Source organism: Arvicanthis niloticus, chromosome 5, assembly GCF_011762505.2.
Source record: "Arvicanthis niloticus isolate mArvNil1 chromosome 5, mArvNil1.pat.X, whole genome shotgun sequence".
NCBI lineage: Eukaryota > Metazoa > Chordata > Mammalia > Rodentia > Muridae > Arvicanthis > Arvicanthis niloticus.
This window is the reverse complement of record NC_047662.1, coordinates 45,049,364-45,069,430: the sequence shown is the minus strand read 5'-3', so window position 1 is coordinate 45,069,430 and position 20,067 is coordinate 45,049,364. Positions and strand designations below refer to the sequence as shown.

Here is a 20,067-nt window from a genome sequence, read left to right as displayed (position 1 = left end):
TAAGTGGGTGCCTGCATGCCATGGTGTTCGTGTGGAGGCCAGAGGATAACTCCATGGAGTTCCTTGTCTCCCACCACCTTTGTGTAGGCCCTGGGCATTGAGCTCACATTGTCAGGTGTTCATGGCAGGTGATTTATACCTGCTGAGCCATCTCACCCACACAACCCTGTTATTTTTTTTTTTTTAATACATTTCAGATTTTATCCCCTCACCCCATTCCCCCCACCACTCAGGAACCCCCTATCCCGTCCCCCCCCTCCTGCCTCCACAAGGGTGTGCCCCCACCTACCCCCACTCTCCCCTCCCCACCCTCGAATTCCTCCCCGCTCAGTGTTCAGCCTTCATGGGACCAGGGATCTCCTCTCCCACCCATGCCCGACAAGGCCATCCTCCCCTAAGTATACAGCTGAAGTCATGGGTGCCTCCCTTGACAGAATGCTCAAGGGAGCATATAAGGCGACAAACTGTGGGACAGAAAGTCAAGGAGGGGCCATCGGGAGACCACTCTACCTTGATATCCATCCCATGTGCAGTCACCAAAGATAGACACCAATATGGATGTCAGGAAGTGCATGCTGACAGGAGCCTGATGTAGCTGTCTCCTCGGAGGTCTGCCAGAGTCTGACATATCCAGAGGCGGATGCTCGCAGCTACCCTGTTAGTTTTTTATACAAAGCAAACGGAATGAATGCCTTCTGTTATGTAGGTAATGGTTGTCAGAGCTGCACTTCCCTTTTCTGTGTTTGGCAGGGAGCTTTGGCAGGGAGTAAGGGGAAAAAGTCTACCCACACTTCAAACACCAGACCATCAAAGCTGAAGAGACCCCTGCCGGGCGAACCCTGTACCCAATGGTAAGTAGCCACCAAGAGCCAAGACTCCTCATTAGGATCCCCTGTGACTCAGCCTTAGCTCCTATTCATGAGAGGCTGCAGTGTGCTGACCCCAGAGGCCCGATGGTCTCAGCTTTGGTCACTTTCCCTGACAATCTGAGTCACCTTTGGGATTTTCCAAGGCCAACACTCCTGCAGGATTAAAAGAAAAAGAAAATCCAATGTGTTGCAAGTTGAGAAAGCAATCGTATGTATAGTGCTCATTGGCTCAGGCATCCTTCTGAGGACTGAGGGAGCTGAGGGGGAGCACCAGGAAGTGAGTGTCCTAAGGGAAATGAGCCCTTCATGTGGCATGAAGCAGCCCTAATAACCATTTACACAAGGTTTGTAAAAACCACAAGGGCTTCTGGATGTGTGGACAGACATGCTCTGGAGGCCTCTCATGGAACATCCTCACCTTTTGTCCTGGTCAGTGCAGAGTTTTCACTCAGCTCTGGACCTGCCACATCAAAGGACTCTCACCTGAGGTCTGAATGACTGCCCATAGCGTCTGCTTTGGTCCTCACACAAGCTCTACTTTACAAAAGAGGATGAGAAGTTTCAGAGCATCTAAGCACCTCGACCAAGGTGATGCTTGGGGATCCAGTTCTCCCAGAGGCCTCCTACTTTAAGGATGAAGAGCCAAACTGTTCAAGTCAAATGGACCCAGGTTCATATGTCCAATCTGCAAGCTACTTGCTGTGTGGTTTCCTGTGTGTTACTCCACTACTCTGTGCCCGAGGAAATGTACTGTACAGGTACAGTACTAGAAAATGTCTTATGCAGTTGTAACAATCACCTCAATGAAGACAAGACAACAGGGCACCTACCAAAAACATCTTCATGTACAGCTACTTTGGTCTTAGTCTTGTGTTCTCTCTCTCTCTCTCTCTCTCTCTCCCTCTCCTTTCTGTTTGAGACAGAGTTTCTTTGTGTAGCTTTAGCTGTCCTTACAGATAGATCCTCCAGCCCCTGCTTCCCAAGTGCTGGGATTAAAGGTGTGTTCCACCACCACCACCACCACCACCTGGCTTTTTTTCTTATTATTGTGTACAAAACCAGACTGTGGTATGTTTCTTTATTGCATATATGGCTGGAACATAGTGGAGCAGTCACACAAATGCTCCCCTTTCTCCTGGGGGATAGTCTAGTCTGACCTCTGCTCTCATTGGTGCCCTAGGATTAAATTCTGCAAAGGGACTCTCACCAATGTGAGGGAACTGCAGAAAGAAAGGGGGAGCCAGAGGATGTAGCTTAGCAGTAGAAATGCTCACCCCCCTCCCCCCATGTGCAAAACCATGGGCCCATCCCTGACAGTGAGGAGAAAGAGGGAGGAGACTGTGGAGGTGAGGATCTGGAGAACAGTTGTTACAGGCAGTGGAGAGAAAACGCCATGCCTCTGTAAGGAAGCTCAGAGCCAACCCCATCCCCTGGCTCCCAGCACCTTAACTGCTCAGTTGCTGTGCTTCAGGGCTGGCTCAAGGATCTCTCCAGACTTCTTGCCCCTCTTCCACACACTCCCATTCCTGCAGCCTTTCCTCAACTGTTCTTAATGATGTTAACTCCCTGATGTCTGTTAGGATGTGTGTCTCTACAGCTGGCAATGGAATATTTACTTAAAGCCCAGCAGGAGGAAGATGGGCTTCTGGAGGTCACTTGAAACCTTTGATAATATAGGAGAAGTTGATGAAGTTAACAAATTCATTCCAAATCACACATGGAGAGGTGGCACAGCAAGGGAAAGACCCAGACATTGGGATGTGGTATTCAAAAGGCAACCTGAGGGGTGGCACCCACATACTAGATGGGGCTACAGCCTGATTCTTCCACTTATTACCTAAGTGATGCTGGACAAGCCCCTGATGGTCTGGACTCCAATTGTCTTACCTGTGCAATGGATATAAGGACGCCTTCTCTATAGGAATCAGAACAAATAAAGACATTGGAGAAAGAGGAGCCTAGGCTAGCTCTGGGCTATCTAAGCCTCTTGCCTTTGTCCCCACCTTTCATAGAATTAACTTCTGAATCAGACAGGCTTGGGCTCAAATCTTCTAAGAACTTGGGAGGAAACATTAACTTCATCCTGGTTTTCATACTTACAAAGTCATGATGGCTGGACAGGCTGGCACATACCTATAATTTCAGCATTCAAAAGAATGAAGCAAGGAGGATCATAAGTTCAAGGCCAGTTCAGGATACAGAGCAAGAATATGTTTCAGAGAAAAAAAGAAAAAGAAAACTCATGGTCTCTCTATAAAAAGGAGCACATCAAGGGTGTCTTGAGGAAGCCAAAGAGATCACAGACATGATGTTGTAAAGTCTCTGGACAGTGCTGACCTTCTCTCCCCTCCTCTAGGGCCCACCCTGACAGTTAAGCAACCACGAATGAGAATCTATGTTCATCCTCCTCTTCTGCCCCAGAATGGAGACTCCCTCCAAGGTTGAGTCTGAAGAGCTAAGGACTCTAGAAGCAGAGACACTCCCTTTCAGCTCTCAGGCCACTTGAGGACACGGATCCCTTGGGGGCATCAGGCCCAAAGGCTAAGTGAAAGTCATAGCTAATCCAGGCAGGGCCCTTGGTAACGCCTTCCTGGGCAGGAGTAAGCATGACGTTATTCAGAAAGACACTTAGGTGTAAGCCACTGTCTTCAAACCAGCGGTCCCGCTGCCTCCCGACAGCCCTTCCAGGAAAAACACATCAGTCTTCAACAAGAAATGAAGCTTTTGGAAAGCTTGTTGCACACAGTTCAGGCCTCCAGAGACATTCACGACTCTGTTTGGAGTCAGAGGCCGAAACTATCTGAGGGCACAGAACTGCCTGAGATGACACACATTTGTCCTCTCTCCCTCTGAGGAATAGAGTTGCTTGCTTGAAATCAGACAAAGGCAGTATGCACCAGGCATTTCAAATGACTTGTTTCTTAATAAGCGTGTATCCCACACAAGCAGCCTAAGCCCTGGAAACCTTGTCTTTTTACTGTAAAATACCAACTATCATCGTATCGCCAGGAAGATGGGAATGAGGTTCAAAGTAAGCACATTAATGAAGTAGGTTGAGCCACATGCAATTTCTATTATTGAGGCTCAAAGGTTAGATTACTAGAAATGTCATATGATTCTTTGTGCTGCTAGGGGCCCAGCATGGTTGGAGAGGCGCTAAACTGAGCTATTTTTCAGTGTCCCACAAATGTTATGAAGTACAGGGAATGGTTGGGATGGTGAGGGCTGTGTGAAAAGTTCTCACGCAGCAGCTTTGTGGATGTCTATCTGCTTTGCCTGTCAACTTGACACAACCTAGAGTCATCTCAGACAAAAGACTTGGTTGAAGAATTGCCTAAATCAGATTGGACTTTGGGTACATGGGAGGGTTATTGATAATTAATTGATATAGGAGGGCCCAGACTATGGTACCATTCCTTAATAGTAGACCTGAGCTATGTAAAAGCTAGCCAAGGGCCTGGAGCAATGGCTTAGCTGTTAAGAGCATTTGCTGTTCTTGCAGAGGACCTAAGTCCAGTTACAAGCTCCTACACAATAGCCAACAACTAAGTCCAGCCCCAGGGAATCTGATGCTCTCTTATGACTTCAGTAGGCACCAGGTATGAGCATGGTGTAATACATACACAGAGGCAAAACATTCATATGCATAAAATAAATATAAGCCTAAAAACAAGCAACCAAGAAAGCAAGCTAGCTGAGTATAAGTGTGCCGGTCACTAACAAGTAAGATTTGTCATGATTCCTGCTTATCTGTGTTAGAGAGTCATCTGAGAAGACATAGCTCAACTGAAAAAAAAAAATGTCTCTATCAGATTGTCTTTTGGGTGTCTTCTTGATTAATGATTGATGTAGGAGGGCCCAGTCCACTATGGGCTGTGTCACCCCTGAATAGGTGGTTCAGCATTTTTATAAGAAAGCAGATAAGAAAGAAAAAAAGAAAGAAAGAAAGAAAGAAAGGAAGAAAGAAAGGAAGAAAGCAAGCAAGCAGGTTCAATGGCTGTGGGGAGTAAGCCAGTAAGCAGCATTCCTCCAGGTTCCTGCCTTGACTTCCTTTTATGATGAACTGTAACCTATAAGACAAATAAACCTTTTCCTTCCCAGGTTGCTTGTGGTTATGGTGTTTAACACAGCAATAAGAGCAAACTAGGACACTCTGTACTTCCTTTGCTATGTGGAATAACAAACAGGAGAGTCTTGATGTTTTTGCCTTGACTTCCCTCAATGATGGACTGTGACCTGGAGTTGTAAGCTAAATAAATCTTTCATTCTCCGAGTGTGATTTTGGTCGGGCGATTTTATCATAACATCAGAAGTGGAACTAGAGCAACAGGGCAGCTGGAAAATGTGCATTTAACAGACTTGTTATGGTTGGTCCCTCCAGTGAGTTTGATGAAGCCATGCTTTATCCTTAGGTGGGCGAGGCTGGAACAAAGAAGCATCCAGCATCCAGAGAGCAGGCAGTAGACACAATAGTAAATGACAGCCTTGCCTCCTAACCTGCTCCTTATCAGGGCTTCTTTCCTTCTCTGACCAGATAAATGATCTCATTGGCTTGTGTGAGACTCCAGAAGAAGATTGCTTCCTGTGAGGCCAGACAGTATGAGTTGGGATAGAGGTGGGACTTGAACTCAGACCTTTGAAGATTAGACCTTTGCCTCCTCTCCGGAGAGTGTACCTAATCTTATCCTAGACTTGTTGCTACTTGACTTGATAAATCCTCACCAGCAGGTCCTGAGTTCATCCATGTGTACCAAGCTAATGTGTCTCAGCTGTTCTTTTTGACTGGGAGTCATGTGTGTGCACTGTTGCCAGGCAACGTGGCCTTACTCATTCTTCTATTCCCTCAGAGAATGCAGAGGAGATAGTGATGAGCTAAGGAGATATGATATTTACCATCATGACTTTTTTACAGCCCCCTCCCCCACATGTATTAATACGTGAGTTGGGAAATCCATTCATGGAATAAGGAGGCTGGGTGGTGGAAGTGTCCTGTCCATGACTGCATTGTGACAGATTCATTTATTTTATCATCATAAGGAAATACTTGTGGCTGACGAACATCAGAGAAGGAAAAAAAATTATTCACCTGGCTCCTACTTTAGTGGAAGGGAATCTTGTTTTTCCCTTGGTGAGGGAGCAAATGGCAAATGGCACCACAGCCCTGTGGGGAAAAGAGCTCATACAGCGAAAGGAGCCCGGGGGGGGGGGGGGGGAGAGTCCTGCAATCCCTTCTGAGAGCATACCCCAGTGACCTAGAAACCTTGAGTCCCTACCTCATATGATGGCACCCAACTTCCCAACATTCTACGTTACAAACTAACCCTCCCATCTTGGAGATATTAGGTAAACGATCAAGCCATGTCCCACCCAGAACCAATGGGACTCTGCTGTGACATGTAGGTCTCCAGCTCTAAAAATCTTTGCAGATCTTTAGCAAATCTGGGCTACTTCCAGGCACCATGCTGGTCTCTACGGCTTTCCTATAAGAAAGCATGAAGAGGCCACTTGTAGTAGCATGCACTACTGTAGTTTTGGTGATACGGGAAAACCTTGACCCTCACAATAGGAGGGGTCCTCACACTTCTGGGGGAGCCTGTTCAGCATCCCCAGTGAACAAGCAGAAAGGCAGCCCAGAGACTACCTGGGTTGCTTGGTCATGGCTCTGTCTCTCTCCTACAAAGCATAGATGATAGGAACCTCGCCTTCAGGGAGGTTGCTGTGGGAAGGAATGGAAATGACAAGTGGATGTGCCCAGCACCATGCACTGTCCTGTAGTACTTGAGTACTAAAAAGAATTATTATGACCTAATTTATGTTGTGTGTATGAGGTGTGTGTGTATGTGTCTGCACTTATGCCATGGTGCACACATGGAAACTGTAGCATAACACTTTTCTCTGCTCCCACCTTGTGGGCCCTGAGGATCAATCTTAGGGTGTCAACCTTGGTGGCAGACATCTTTATCCACTAAGCCATCTCACTAGCCCTCAACTCCCCTTTTCTTGGAAATTTTCTCTGTACTCCTGAGGCAGATAGCACGGAGCAGACTTGAATGAGAGTGTATGAGACCCAGTCTGGAGGCCCCAGCTCCTACTTTTCTATTTCTGCTTATCAGGATGAACTGTGGAGAATTCTAGAAGGCCTCATGATATGTTTTGAAGATTAGAAGTTTGTTTTGCACTTTGGGCAGCAAGAGTAAGTGACACAGAGAAAGCAGAGAGGTGGGAGGGGGTAGAAACCCAGAGCACCGAGTCTATCTGTGAACTCCACTTGAGAGGAATACTAACCCTTGATCAATGGCAGGGAGCAGGCAGGCTTGGGAGGGTTAAAGGCAGCGTTTGAAGGGTGTGCAGTGCTGTTTCTGGGGCTGGAATCTTGATTTTGATCTCACTAGTGAAGCTCACAGTCATACCCACAATGCCTGCCTCAGGCAGAGACAGAGTTGGCTAGTGATAATCTATGTCACCCGGGGAAGAGGATGATGTCTCTTAATAAGGATATATATTGCTGCCATGGAAACTTAAGGTGGCAGTCACTCTATCAGTGAAGGTCACACTGCTTTCCATGCTAAGTACTCTCTGGGCGTTATCTCTATGTTACCCGGCATCCTTGAAAGATGGATATTTTTATTTCAATGTTTTAGCTCTGAACCAGGCAACAATTAAACAACACACTAAGGACACATGGTTTATAAGGTGAAAGAAGCAAGGCCTGAGCCCAGCTGACTGTGAGTGGAAAGACATTTTGCTTTCTTCTCATGCACCTTTTATAGCTGTCTCCTCTCCCAGATGCGGAAAGAGCTCCAGAGAGGCAAAGAGAACTTGCCTAAGGTCTTGCGGTTATTCAGACAGCGAACTTTAGCAGTGTTCACTCGGTTATGGCCATGGGACAAGGGTTTGACATGTCATGGCCTTTATGTTATATAATAAATGCCAGATCTGGGCTATCTGGCTTCAGAGCTTTTATTTGTCTGGTTCTGTTTTCAGGAGACTCAAGTCAGAAATGTTCAGCGGAGGAAAAGGAAAGTTGGCTGAGAAGGACCCAAGTCAGAATTTACGAGGTGAAGCAGCTTCAAGCCACCCCTCCTCCTGAATGCAATTCTGTCCTTTCTTTAGTGCCGAATGGAGTCTGTTCAGTGAAGACTAGGAATGTGTGGCCTGTTGTAACTGGCATTCAAGTGAAGGGCACTAGTCAGAGTTTAGATCAATGAAGAGATAAGTGCCTAAGATGCTGGGCTGATGAGGTCAAAGGAGGAGGGCAGCTGCCTTTCTGGGATCTTTCTTTTCAAGGAAGTTGATGGAAGATGTGTCAAGCTGCACTCCTAACATTCCAACCGCAATGGCCAACTATCTGAAACCCATGAATGTCCCATAGCTGGAGGTGAGGGGGCCAGGGAAGGGCCCTCATAGCCCACGAACCATCCTGGAGACGAGGCAGCCTACTCTGTAAATACTGCAGGCATTCCTGGGGAAGGAAAGCTAATTCCACAGATGGTATCCTAAGCCCTGATAGCTGCAGGAGTGCCCTGCCATCCAGGCTGCCTCTCTTCTCAAACACCATAAACTCCAGGGATAGTTGTTAAGGGCAGTGGAGGCTGACGACAGCCATTTTATCAGAAGCACAGTTTATTTTGTACACGTGCTCCCAGGAGAGTCGTCTCACTGAGTAGCTGTAGCTGAATGAGAATCCAAATTAATGAATCAAGGTGAATAAAGCAGATGGCTGTTCAAAGCAGCTTTGCTGATAACAGCTCTGAAGATAAGCACTGGGCAGTCTTTTGCAACTTCTAACTCTGGCTTCCCTCTTTCCTCAAAGGCACCAGGGATCTTAGCTTGTTCTCCATCTGCCTCCTCCACTTATTGGGCACATGGGCCTCCCAGCTTTGTTTGCTTATTCCAGGCAGCCAGGGTCAGACAGCTATAATCCAGCACTAAAATAAACAAACAGAATCCCAAAGGAACAAACCAAACAACCCGCCAGGGCCATTCATTCTGTGAGCTCTCTTGCAAACTCACTCATATGCTAAGTGGTCACGGCCTCTGATCCCCAGATCAACTTAGAATCCTTTGAATCTGTAGGAAATGAATTCTAGAGGGCACACAGGATTTTCCCAAGGTCACACAGCCAGTAAGCAATAGGACAAGGATCAAACTCAAGTCTGTGGTACGTCGGACCTCCTGTGCTTACCGAGTGCATAACAGGTGCTCTTTCTGTCGAATGGGAATCCGCTCTAGTTTGCCTGTAGAAGTTACAATTCTCCCTTCCTGGAGGTGCACAACACGTCCGTTTATTTTCATTCCACACATTTGTCAGCATGGCAGATGCCAAGAGACATTTGTGCTCTCTACATTTTGTTTCGAAAGGTATAACATTTCTAACTTTGTCCAGTGGGTGAGTTCCCAACTGGAGAATGGTGTTAGCTCCTGTCACCTGCCTCTTAACTCAGAGCACAGATGGGCAGGAAGAGCAAGGGCCTTAGACCTAAAGGAGTGGGTCCATGCCTGTAATATCAGCCTTCGCTGGAAGATGAGGCAGGAAAATCACAACCTTCCAGTAAAAACTGGACAAATAAGAGAGATTCCATCTCAAAAATGAAAGAATCAAGAAGAGGACTGGTCGGGGGCACTTGCTTAGCATACACAAGACTCTAGGTCCAACCGCTAGTGCTGCAGACAAACAGGCAAAGCAGAGCAGGCTGTATTTCAGCTCCTTATGACTGTGGCTCACGACAGTCCTCGCTTCTCACTCTAAGTGACTACTTTGCTCTTAAGAGGATAGTATCTGAAATTAAGGATGTGATTTTAAAAGGTGGGCAAAGTAGCTGGGTGTCAGAAATAGCTTTGTGGAGGACTCAGGCCAGACTGTGCAAATAAAATAAGGCAAATACAAAATATATCAACAGCCAAAGAGAAAACAGAAGCAGCAGACATCCGAGACGGGAGGATGGCTCAGTTAACAGGGCAGGATGGCTAAGTTAATGGAGGCACGTCAGTTCAACAGAATGCTATGCAGACATTTCAGGAAAAAAAAATTGAGCTAAAACAATAAAGATATACAACTTTAACTCTAGCATGCTCCCAATTTCTCAAGAAGGAAGACTGGAGGAAGACAAACCAGCACCAGTAGCAATGATCTTAACTGACAGGACACGGGCTGTGCATCTGCACGAATGTACACATAGTTTGTCTTTCCATTGTCCAATTCCGTAATGAGCAGGAGTTGTTTTGAAAATTAATTCAAAAATATGGCACTCATAAAATGGAGTACCTGGTGTGCCCAAGCCAAGGTGTCCCCCAGAGAAATCATGCCATACGACAGACCTGATATAAGGAAGGTTATTGTGGGAAACGGAAGGGAGCAGGAACCTGCTAAGGGTATGGAGGCAGAGAAAGGGGTGACACAGAAGGAGGGGGCAGAGAGACTGAAAGAGACAGAGACAGAGAGCACGAGTGAGATGCCAGGAACCACGGGAACAAAGAGAGAAAGAGAGTGTGTGCCTGTGTGTGTGTGTGTGTGGGGGAGCGTGTTAGAGAGAAAAAGAGAGAATGGAGGGGTGGGGTATCGAGCGGTCCTCTTCATACTCCTTATATGCTGCCACACCTGGCTCGCACTTGGCGGGCAATGACGGCAGGTGATGCTGCAAGCTGTTGCTAGGCAGTTGTTGGGAGGAGCCTAAGTGGAACTGTCTGTAAGCCAACAATTACTATCTGGATTTGACTGGGCTCAAAGAAAAAAGCATGAACAGTAGACTAAAGTTGGTCTTTGGGAATTGCCTGGGCCCAAGCTACAAATTGGATGTGCTCATATGATCTTACAAAACAAAGCTGAGCCCAAACCAAAACAACAACAAAAAACCCCAAACAAACAATAATACTTCAAACAAAACAAACCACTCAACACACTCTTTAACATGTCACCCCGGAAGCAGGACAATGAGAAAGTGACCTCAAGGAAAAAGACTTCACTAGTTGAGGGAAGTTAGCTGTCCCCAGCATACCAGAACAGGGCAGGTGGACAGAGGAATGCTTGTGGCCTAAAATACCAGTGGGTGATCTGGGGACAGATGAACCTCATGGGCACAGTTTCCAAAGTTAGGTCTTTGATAGCACTACCACTGACTTCCTCTCAGACAGCTGCTGGCACCCTTTCTGAGGGACAGTAAGGAAGGGTGGGGAGGACAATGTCCTAGAGTTGTCCTGCTTACTTCTCAGCAGCAATGGCAGGAGGCTAAGGCCCTGGTGAGCAAATGGTTCTGAAAATGTCAGGTTCTTTCCTCCTTTCTCAGGCTGCGTTCTTGGCATGGCAGACTGAGCAACTCACATTAGGACCTGGTAAGAATAAAAAAAAAACATGGGATTTATGGTGTGCAACGGCCTTTTGTTATCATGGATAACGCACCAAGATCTGGCCAAGAACATTGAGTCAGCAAGGCAAGCTTAAAACCAAGGGAACTTCAGCCTAGGGCAAGAATTGGTGGCTGCCAAACCTCCCATGGTATCCTGTCAAAGACATGGTCCATGGATCTCATCAGGGTGTGCTGTGTGCCAGCCTCTGCAGAAACCTTGATATGCTATTCCATCTGCTAGGGGAAGATGATGTTTTGTCTAAGTTAGCAGCTTTCACCCTGTGGGTGACAACCACTTTGGGGATCGACTGACGCTTTCACAAGGGTTGAATATCAGATATCCTACATATCAGATATTTATATTACAATTCATAACATTAGCAAAGTTACAGTTCTTAAGTAGCATTGAAAATAATTTTATGGTTGGGGGTCACCACAATATGAGGAACTGTATTAAAGGGTCACAGCATTAGGAAGGTTGAGAACCACTGCTCTAAGTCTGTGCTGAGGGTCTCACCTTCAGGATTTCTGTGTCTGTCCCTTCTTCAGTATGACTGGGGTCTTGTAAGAGAGAACAACTGGCTCATGCTGTTAGTTCCAGCATTCAGGAAGAAGAGGCAGGAAGAGATCTCTGTAAATTCAAGGTCAGTTTGGTGTACTAGCAAATTCTAGACCATTCAGAGCTATACAAGAAGACTCTTGTCTCAAAAACAAAACCAAACCAAAACCAAAGCAACAACAACAATAACAAACAAAACGAAACCCAGTATGTGTGTGTTCTGTCTTGACCACAGACTTCCAGTCCCAGTGGTTGTAAGAGTGTGTATTTCTGTGACTTAAGTCACTAGGCCATGGCACATGGTTATGGCAACCTTAGAGTACACTGTTCTACCTGTATCCTTTATGGCAAAGCACAGGCTTCAAGTGACAAAGAGAAAACAGTGACCAGGAGTGGTGAAATAGCTTGGCACAGGGGTAACAGTTAATATGACTGATTAGAAGCCAGTTCTCCTTGGCTCTGAAACCTGGGGCTTGAACTTTGTTCTGAGAAACAAGACCATTTAAGTGAATGTACTTGGCAAACTGCAAACTCGTGTTGAATGAACTCGAACATGACATGCTTTGTTTTTGCTGTGGTGGACGTCAGTCCTTTCATAGGGAGCTGCAGACAAAGCCTGGCCCTCAGAGCCATCATCTTGCCATGCTTTGTCCTCCAATCCCAGAGGCTTCTTTCGTCCAGCTTCCTCTGGAAGGTGTTCTCAGCCTGGACCAGCTTCTCCCATTACAGGAGAGGTTAGCTGCGTGGAAGCTGCTTCATCCCTAGCCCCAAACACTGCTCTCTCTGTACTTGGTGAGCTCTCAGTTTATATTGGGTATAAATACTGATATATACTCTTTAATTTTAAAAAGGCTGTAATTAATTAATTATGTGCATATGTGTATGTATGCCTGCAGAGGCCAGAGGTGACTAGTTTCTCTGGAGCTGGGTCACACATGGTTGCCAGGTACCCCACATGGTACTGAGAAACAAACTCGGATCCTCCGGAGGAGAAGCACGCTCAGTCTTAAAGACTGACCCACCCCTCAGCACGGGGATGAGCCCTCTGACTGCACTGCCTCTTGCTTTTACCTCACCACGAGTACCACAACATTAAACCATCGATTAGGATCTGCCGGCCCATCCCTGCCCAGCTAAACTCACTCCATTGTTTTGACTGTCAGTACGTTTCGGTTCGTTCCCAGCACCTGGCAGTTACACTTTAAAAATACTAGTGGAGTAAATTAAAGCAAAAGAGATGGAGAGACCAGACAGTTGGGATTTGTACAGAGGAAGTGATACCCAAGTGCACATCCAGCCTCTGAAACCCTTCTCCTCCCTGCCATCCGTTGCTATCGGCATTCCGCATCTTGACCTAGGCCATGCACTTATCAGATTGTGAGTGTTCTGGCCTCTGTGTGGTCACAGTCCAGGTGAACGAAAGGCATCCAATCCAGTGGTGATGGTTTGGTGTGATCAGTGCTGTAATCAGGGGAGGAGACAGTTCCATGCCCATGCGTGGACACAGTGGGCTGTGATGAAATCCAGTTAAAAGTCGATGGGAGGTAACTGAGGCTAAAATGCCGAAGCTCCACTAGAGGCCTTAAAGGAGAAAGTGGGGGAGGGGCAACAACCTAGAATGCAAAAGGAGGCGGCCCAGGGACACAGGCCATTCAGCTGGTTCTCTGAGTGCTCTACAGCACGGGAAAGGAGCCAGGGGCTGGGACGTGCACTTAGAAGGTGGGGCCTCCAATGTGGCCTGCAGGCTCTCCCTAGACCTCCATGAAAGGAGGGGCAGGACAGGTTGTCATTCCTATCCAGCTAAGCTTTTGTCCACAGCCCCGGCCCAGCTCCTTTGATCCGTAGCAAGGCCATTGTTTCTCCAGCAGCGGCCTCTCTACTCGGGTGGGAAAATGTGGGCTTTGTTCTGAGACTTTTATCCAAGTCTTGCTCTAGTGGGGACAGGCAGGGAGGGGCTCCGTGGAGGAGCCAGTGAGACTCAGCAGAAGGACAAGGGCAGCCCCTGTCTCCATCCTGCGGCCTTGCGTGGGTTGCACAAAGCTCTCCGAAGCCTCATAAGCAGCACAGAGCAGGCTATGTTGGGGGCGGGGAAGGACTTATGGGCAGACACATTCCACTTCTTTATTTGCCTTTGTCAACAATGTTCCCAGCCTGAACCTAAAATAAATCAAAGGCAGCGAGGCCCAGTGATAACCTGGGTTCAAATCTTAGTTCGACTGCTCACTGAGTTGCATTGGTAAGTACATTTTGCACTTCGGAGCCTTGCACAAGGCAATCCAGAAGGTGGTCATCTTTTCCACATCGAAAGTCTTGAGATTACTTCATGCATTCATTAGTTCGTCCATTCATTCATTCATTCATTCATTCATTCATTCATCCATTCACCCATTCATTCAACATTCACCTATCAAGTGCCTTCTCTGTGTCAGTCAATGAGTGAAAGGATGCTAAGGACCTATTACAAAATTACATACTTGATTGCAACTGCTCCTCCCCCATGAAATTTACCTCCGTAGGGCTGGGAATGCAACTCAGTGACAGAGTGTAGGTGAGACAAGTGTGATGCTCAAGATTGAGGGGAAAACAAAGTATTGAAAGAAGAAATGCAGATTGCAAGAGGCGGGACTTCACTGAATCTTCAAAGCAGACAGGGAGGGGCCCAAGGAAAGTGGCACTCATAATGACATTTGTAACCCCAGCCTATTAGGAGCTGCAGAGTGGGAGACAGGCTGCAAATGTTAGTTTCTGCTCCCTGACCTGGTCAGAATTCTCACTAATACCTGCTGGGTTGCACTGGGGTGTGAAGCCCCTCCCCCTCCCCAAGTAACTTAATTGGGAAGAATTGGAGGCAGGAGCTGGTTTCTGGGGACCTGGAAATTGATGAAGAAACATACAAGGGAATAAACCTGGGGACAGAGGTGACACTGTCCCTATGTCTGCCTGAGGAGTTCTGGGGAGAACTCTGGCGGGCTTACATGCTCTAGGGGAAAAGAGGAAGTTGTCTTGCCTTCGATTTGCAAAGGGGAAAGCTGATAGGTTTGCATCTTGATGGAGGCCTTAAGCAGCACTGGAAGAACCATAAGGACTAAGGACTCTCAGACTGTCTCAGCCTGCCGGATGAGGCAGGTTCAAAACAAACAAACAAAACAAAACAAAACAAACAAAAAAACAAAAACGAGAAAAAGCAGAGTAGGGCAGGTGGGTGGGCAGAGCTATTGTATCTGGTTCTACTTACCAAGGATATTGAAAGAGAGTAACAGGATTGGCTTTTGCCCTATTTCATGGGGGGTATTTTTACCCCTATTTTGCCAATGACAAAGTGAAGTTTCAGAGAAGTCATGAGGCCACAGAGCCAGGAAAAAGTGAAGGTGCGTACTGTAGCCAATCTACCATATTCGTCCCACAATATGATGCTGCTAGATTATTTTTGAACAATATTTCCCTCTGGCTTGTCTACATATACAAAGTTTCTTTTTTTTTCCAGTATGCTTTACCAGATACACTGGAGTGTCATTTCCCTGTGTGTATATAGGGCCTACCGGTTGAGGTAGATAGTTGTTATTTTGGAGTTGAGGATCGGGTAATGGAAGCTCAGGGTGGCAGGTGGGTCCCTTCCTGTCACACAGCAGGGAAAACAGGGAGGTTCTGAAGACCCGTGTGCCTCCTACCATTGTCTTGAGTCCCAGGTGGACTCCTCAGGTATCCACTGATCTTTTCATCCTCTCTCTAGACTTAAAGTTAAAATCCCAAATGCAAAGTTTGTTTTCTTAAGAAGCACAGAGTCTTCCCTTTGTTTCTGACTTTTGATAAAGCCAGCAACCCAAAGTCCCCTTTCCTGGGGCTTTTCCTTCTGAGAAGGGTGATTGGCCATGTCGTGGGTTTTTTTTTTTTTTTTAAAACAAACAAACAAACAAACAAACAAAACCCCAGTAGCTCTCACAAAGAATGCTGAATATAACATAAAATCCGAGTGCTTATTGCTGGAGCACCCCAGCCTGTGCCATTCCCAGCACAGCTGGGAGCTCCTTCCTCAGGATCCTCTAGCAGAGGTGGGAGCCAGGCACCTCGAGAGATCTATAGACCACCACTCCCGCTAGGCAGAGCTGGGTCCTGAAATTCTCTGCTATTTTTTTCTTTTACCTAGACCTTTGCCAACCTTTACTTTCATTCTTGCAAAAAACGAGTGAGCCCATATTCAAACTCAGGTGGGTTTGGAGTAAGCCCTGAAACACACACAGCATTTGCTTCAGTTTTCAGTCAGGTAAGTTGAACAAATGAATATTTGATAATTCATCCTGCCTCCCAAGCCTACTCAACAGGTGCAGAATAATCTGTGCTGGAGGAAAGAATAAATGTATCATGATGGGCGGGCCTCACATTGGGTGTATTTCTGGAGAATTCTGGAGCTAAAGGAAGCACTTTGCCACCCATCCTTTCTGTTCTAAGGACATGGGATTGTCTGGTCCTGTAGTCTTTGAAATTGAAAGTGTATTAGCATTATGTAGAAGGCTTGTCTAAGCACAGATTGCTAGCCTCACTCTCTTGATTATCTGATTCCAGTGAGCCAGGCATCATTGGATTCATAGTAGCAATGAAGAAATGTTGTGGACCCAATGTGTTGATGATGGCATTTGATGGTCATAGGAGCTGGTGCGTGGTGAAACAGTGTAAATAACATGGACTTGTGAGGTACCATGTGGGTGCTAGGAACTGAACTCAGGACCTTTGGAAGAGTAGCCAGTGCCTGCTCTTAACTGCTGAGCCATCTTTCCAACCCAGGATGGACTTGTGATAGGCTGTAGGGAACATGTAAAGTCTGGACTGAATGTGTATTGTGGACATGGTCATGGTCATGCTTCATCCCCAGGGGCGTGTGAAGGCCCTCACCTGGTGTGGGATGGTAAGGCCTCCCTCAGGGTCTGAGTGTGAATGTTGATAGAGTGTGTCGAAGACATTCACTTCCTCCTCCCAGATGTTCACAGCCTTAAAGGCTATTCCCCCACAGAGACTCCTACTGAGAGCAGCTAAGCCTACCTCCCTGATTCTGTACACCATAAACCCTGCATTTTCAGTTTTATGCAACAAACCTGCCTCCCTGCTCAACTGCATATAACAAACATGTTGAGCTTCTGGAGTGCTGTGGTTTCTGCACTGGAAAGCACAGTCTACCCTATCCTGGTTTTTCTGTGTGTGTGTGTGTGTGTGTGTGTGTGTGTGTGTGTGTGTGTGTCTGTCTGTCTGTCTGTCTGTCTGTCTGTCTGTCTGTCTGTCTTTATTTCCTTGTCACCCTTAGTCAGGATCCTGGAACCAAAGCCATGCAAGCAGCAGAAGTAAATCATTCATACACCAGCCCTGGGCAAACACTAAGCTGGAGTGATGTGTAGAACTCTGAAAAGTGAGAGCCTAGCCCTGGCTTTATGCACTTTATTGAGCGGGAGAGAAAGGCATAGAGCAACCAGTTTCAGCAATGATTTGAACTGGAACTGGGGGAGGAGGGAGTCATAGGCTGCGGAAGGAATAGACATCAGTGAACTGAACCCGAATGGAGTTGGAGGCAAAAGCCAAAGAGGTAGTAACACAACTGAGGCCTGAAGAATGAAGAAAAAGGAAGACGCAGCATGGCACATTTGAGGAACCGAAATCGTCATGGCAGAGTGCACCAACCAGGTGGTCTTGACTGCTGCATGAGAGGCCAGATTTGAAGTAGGTGGGGGGGTTGAGGGGCAGAGGCTTCCCTGTGAAAACAATGGCACAGGGGAAGTGGTAGACCAGATAGCCCTTGATGAAAGGCGAGAAAGTAACAGGACAGAATGTAGAAGAGTCTGGCTATCCCATAATATGCTAGTCTTAAAACATATCCAGGGCATGAGGTCACTGTACACTAGTGTCTTCAAGAGGGCCTTCTGGGAAACATTAAGGATGGAGGCAAGAGGAAAAAACTGTAAGTGATGGGCAACTCAAAAGGAGGCACAGAGACATCACTGAACAAGAAGCATGGGGTCCAGCAGCCTGGCTTGGCCGAACTATGCAGACAGTGACATGTGACTTGGCCAGGTGCCTGCCCATCATCCTCTCAAACCGCTGTGAGTTTCAACACAGCCTCAATACTCAGCAGATGAGGGTCATTTCTTTATTTTACAGAAAAGTAAAGCAGCACAACCAGTCAGAGGAACTACAGGGGGCAGGCCACAGCTTGCATGGCACACTCCATTGTCTGTTCTCTCTGAAGAGTGACCTTTATCCTGCCTTAAAAGCTCCCAGGGAGTAACAATGTGTTCTGCTCCCTGGCAGGCCCTGTGCTTCTCTCTCACCTGTTTTTTCTCCCTTCTACTTATCTCCTAAAAATACCAGCAACCTAGAAAACGACCCTTGCCCTTCTTGTGCAGCCACCAGTCATGTGGGGATGTTTGCACACACATCTTGTCGAGTCTTTGCCACCAATGGCCAGGGACGGTGACAGGCCGGATGCTAGAGAGAAGCAAGACAAAGCCCCTGGCTCAGTTCTCACTGTGAGCTGGTGGAGCTGGAACCTCAGCCCAGATCTGTTTGATTTCAAATGTGTAGAGTAAACAATAGTAGGGGGCAGGTAAGGCTTAGAAGCCAGGTCCTCTGCTGAGGGTCAGTGTTCTGTGAGAAGGATTTCCAGAACGTGCTATATACACTTCTACGGATTCCTACCTACTCACATGCTGGCTTCTCTGTGCACAAGTGTCTGTCCATCTTTAAGAATCTTGGCTGTCTTGCTGAGAACCCTATCTCGTTCATTTGTACCCAACCCTTAATAGAATTTAACAGTCTTCCTCTTTTTTTTTTTTTTTTTTTTTTCCTTTGAGACAGGATCTCACAATGTTGCCTTGGCTGGCCTAGAGTTTACTACATAGTCTAGGCTGGACTTGAACTTACAATGATTCACCACCAGCCTCTGCCTCCCATAAATGCTGTATTACAAGGTATGGGCACCATTGTGCCCAGCCAACACAGTCTTTCCTAGAAGATGTCTTCCCAGGTATTTTGAAAACCACTCTGAATGTGAAGAAACAGTTCTTTAGTGGGTCTCTGACCATTCAATGCTAGAACAGAACAACACATGCAAGGGCTGTGATCAATTGTTATTAGATATATGGGCAAATGAATGAGCTTTGTCTTCAGATGCATTTCTCACAGTTGGCCAGGATCCCACTCTCAGTATTAGCCCTGAGGATAGTGAGAGGGTGAAATGAAGCCCATAGCTAGCCAGCCTGGGAGCATGACACTCAGCCCTGTCCTATGAGGTTGCAGTTACCAACAGTCCAGAGCTTTTGTACAGGGTTTACACTGCTCCCTTCTAGAGCAGTCCCAGAATTGTGTAGGCCGTGAGCTTCTCAGCAAGATTCACAATCCACACTCCAATTCCCCTCAAGATTCAATCTCCTCTTACTAGTTTAAATTTAGTGTGTGTGTGTGTGTGTTAACACGCGTGTATGTGTATGTATGTGATGTATGTGATGATATTATTTATCTCTTAGCCACCTTAGCAAACACCACATCTGACCAATGAGATAGCTGTAAGAAGGCCTGAGGGAAGGGACAGACAGGAAGATAACAAATCTAAGTGTTGTCCCTGGCTCGTCAGCTTTTTCTTTTTTGTTCTTCTTCCTTCCATCTTCTTCCTTTAAAAACTGGAATAAGACACACTGGCAGATCTTGAACTATGAAGAAACCTTGAGGGTTGGTGTATGCTGGGCACGAATAAAAAGGCAGAAGGAATTTGGCTTCCCAGGGGCCATTGAGACCTAGATTGCTAACTTCTCACATGAGGAGAGAGAACAAAGATCCCAGCCTCAAGTCATATTTATTTATTGTATTTAAAATTTTAATTTACTTACTTATTTTTAAATATTTTATCAATTCTTTGAGGATTTCAAAGAGTGTATTTTGATCATGTTTACTCATATCTCTTCCCAGATAAATTATGTGTACACATGTGTGTTGTTTGTCTGTGCACATGAGTGCAGATACCTACAGAGGCCAGAAGAGCTGGAGGCGCAGAGGTGCTGAGAACTGAGCTAAAGACCTCTGCAAGGGCAGTGTATACTTTTAAGCCTAAACCATCTCTTCATCCCAAATAATTCTTTTCTTTTTTTCTCTTTTTTTCTTTTATTCTCTGTCCCCTCTCTCCTCCCTCCCTACTCCATCCCCTTTCTCCATGATTTTGCTGTAGCCTAACACTTGCTCTTCCTGCCTCTGCCTTTCGAGTAGGTAGATTACAGGGGTGTGCCTCTGTACATGGCTTTAGGTCACTATTACTGGTTTCTGC

The 20,067-nt window shown here is 46.5% G+C and overlaps 1 long non-coding RNA gene across 3 annotated transcripts in view; it reads left to right on the top strand.

The window, feature by feature from the left end:
- The window catches only part of LOC143442393 (uncharacterized), a 53,329-nt gene that overhangs the window by 10,066 nt on the left and 23,196 nt on the right, over window positions 1-20,067 (top strand). The window contains exons 1-2 of one of the 3 annotated variants that reach the window (XR_013110544.1): window positions 12,363-12,563; window positions 15,916-16,032. The exons of 1 other annotated variant lie outside the window; for it this stretch is intronic. This is a non-coding gene — a long non-coding RNA (uncharacterized LOC143442393). Of the gene's footprint in view, window positions 1-12,362; window positions 12,564-15,915; window positions 16,033-20,067 lie in introns of those variants that run through there. One more of the 3 variants, XR_013110546.1, reaches the window with a different exon arrangement.